Below are 2,723 nucleotides of genomic sequence, written 5' to 3'. Positions count from 1 at the left end.
TAATAAATGTTCTAAAAAAGAAAAAGAAGAAGAAGAACTCACAGAGATTGACAGCAGACACAACAGGGTTGATGAACTCATATTGAATTCACAGGGAAGACCTTTTTAGGTTTGAACTAGAGAATGCCAGCGTCGAGGAGGGAAAATGGGCACAAAGCGTGTTTCTTCCCGTCTTACCCTAGATCTTCCACAGGCACTGAGTCAAGATGATGATGCAGAAAGACAAACCTAAGATGTCAACCTGGAGGCTTCATTTGGACTTTACTCATCTGACAGGAGAGGGAATTTTGATTTTGGAAACTTGAAGTCATTTTTACTGGAGAAACCTAAGTTACTGGACAAATTGGAAGTCAGGAATGACGTTCATGTTGAATACTTGAAGAATGCAATCAGTCATTTCTGAGAAAAAAGTTCTCTAAAAGGCATGTAAAATATCTTACCAAGAAATCCCTTAAAAAGAAGCACCTCTGCGATTAGCCAAGGAGACTTAGGAACTTTGTTATTTCTAGATGAGTCAATATGAAGATGGATCAGAGTCTTAAGGGGTAGTCAGCCTTCTCTTTTTAATAAAATAGAGTATGCTTGAGAAAGCAACCTACAGAAGGACTTTAGTTTATCAGCAAATAAAAATCATTGTGCTCTTCAAAAAATTTTCCCTGTACTTCTAGTTTCCTGTGACTGTCTTTAAAAAAGGGGGGGGGGGGTTTAATATGAGATTTCCTGTTTTTAAGTGATTGGGAAAACACTTTTTCCAACAAGAGAAGTGAAGGCTCTGTAACTTGTACACAGCCTAAGCTTCTGGCTTCCTGTGGGGAACAGGGAAGCATTGTGTGTATATATGCATGAATGTAGCATGAATACTAAAAACCCAGAGGCATATATTACGGTTCATCCTGAAGATCCGAAAAGCAAAGCCGTCATGCCGCTAGAGAACTCTTACTTCTAGGAAATCCTCAGACTGAAAGAGAGCAAGTTCCTGTCTCACCCCAGTTTATATTCCTCTCTAGTGCTGGGATTAAAGGCGTATGACTCCCTAGCACTGGGATTAAAGGTGTGAGCCACCACCACTTGGATCTGTTTCTGCACCGGTCTTGTGTGAGTCAGGGTGGCCTTGAACTCACAGAGATCCAACTACCTTTGTCTCCCAAATCCTGGGATTAAAGGTCCCACTGCCTGGCCTCTAGGGACTTTGTTTTACCTTCTGGTATTCGGTTGAGCTTTATTTATAAAACACAAATAAAATATCACTATACCTAAACATCAAGATGCTAATGGCTGTGAGAACCTCATGCCTCTCATTGCACTGAAGGGAAGAGTAAGTCCTATCTTCATTAATAGCAATAAAATAATAATCAGCACCATTACTGATTTCTCTGTGTAGTACCATGCTGGTGTCTGGGGATCTGATCCAAGTGGTTACCAAACAACCCCACTATGAGTAGGGTTAGGAATCTAGAGTACTCGAGAGTTTTTAAATAAGCGAAAAGTTTGCAAGGGAAGAAAGAATGGGCATCAGGGCTTGAAATGGCTAGAGAACCAGGAAAAAGTACTGCAGAGGGGCGAGAAAGGAAGGCAATATAGTCACATCTCATCAAGCGTCACTCTCTTTAAGGTCTCTCATATAAGTTACTCTAGAGATGGAGGAGGAGTGGATGGCAAGGGGGTAGATGGGAAACTGGGGAGGGGAGGTAGATAGGAGGGAAACTGCAGTTGGTATGTAAAATAAATGAAAAATATGTTATTCAAATAAAATTCTAAAAAAGAAAAAGAAAAAAGAAGTTACTCCAGAGTGTGAGCCCAGGACAGCAAGTGGTGGCACCAGTAAGGATCTTCTGATAGCCCAAAGATCAAGAGAATAGGGCAAATATAAATACAACGCAAAGAGTTCAGACAAAGGTGGCCAGTTGGTAGGTAGACCAGATGGATGCACTGTGATGTCAGACAGATCTGGCTTGAGGCAGCTGGCTTGCATCAGAGTTCTATGATACCTGCCAGCTGACTGTGTCTCCCTTTCCTTATTATATGTTGAAGCTAAACAATACCCACTTGGCAAGTTTGCTGTGAGAGTTACAGGCATGGTATGCATAGGGCTGCCACAGGGCAATGGAAATCTTAACGCTGTCATCACTGCCAGAGATTGAACATCTCTTGAGCAGAGTGGTTCAGTCTCAAGAGCCAAATGAAAGGAGTGCCGAATTCTATTACCTGTGCAAATCCCACTGCCGTCAAAAGGTCTTCGTGAGTAACTTCCCCAACGTGAACCTGTCCCTCGTGATTACAAAACGATGCTTCTGAGACTGGCACTGATTGGTGGGTGGGCAGTGGTAGTCTGTAAGGGACAGTTTTTCCTTTGTGCGTGCTGGTGGAGTGGGGGGGGGGGGCAGGCAGCTTCCAATAAGACATCAGGTTACATTGACTTAATGGCAGCAAGCCTGTTACCTACCCTCTGTTTCTGGGCAGTTCCTGCTGCAGACTTGACAGTCGATTGATTGTTTCTTCCACATTCTATAATTGCTTCTTTGGAGGCTTCAGATGGTTTGTTGTGTTGGCAACTTCCCATAAAACTGCACAATCAGGGGAGGAGACACGGCAGTCATAGGGGGTTAAAGACTCATGCATACATGTGTTTAAAAGACAGAATATTATGTGCACAATGCTGGCTAGTCTTATGTCAACTTGACACACAGACTAGCTTTATCTGAAAAGAGGGAACCTTAATTGAG

The 2,723-nt window shown here is 42.6% G+C and overlaps 1 pseudogene; it reads left to right on the top strand.

Annotated features, from left to right (window-relative positions):
- The first annotated feature begins 206 nt into the window (after nt 1-206).
- On the top strand, nt 207-542 carry LOC126515405 (60S ribosomal protein L22-like 1; annotated as a pseudogene).
- Nucleotides 543-2,723: the final 2,181 nt, after the last annotated feature.

This window comes from Alexandromys fortis, unplaced genomic scaffold (genome assembly GCF_014885135.2).
Source record: "Alexandromys fortis isolate MF-2015 unplaced genomic scaffold, M_Fortis_MF-2015_v1.1 scaffold_18, whole genome shotgun sequence".
Lineage (NCBI taxonomy): Eukaryota > Metazoa > Chordata > Mammalia > Rodentia > Cricetidae > Alexandromys > Alexandromys fortis.
The sequence above is the reverse complement of the archived record's forward strand: the minus strand, read 5'-3'. Positions and strand labels throughout refer to the sequence as shown.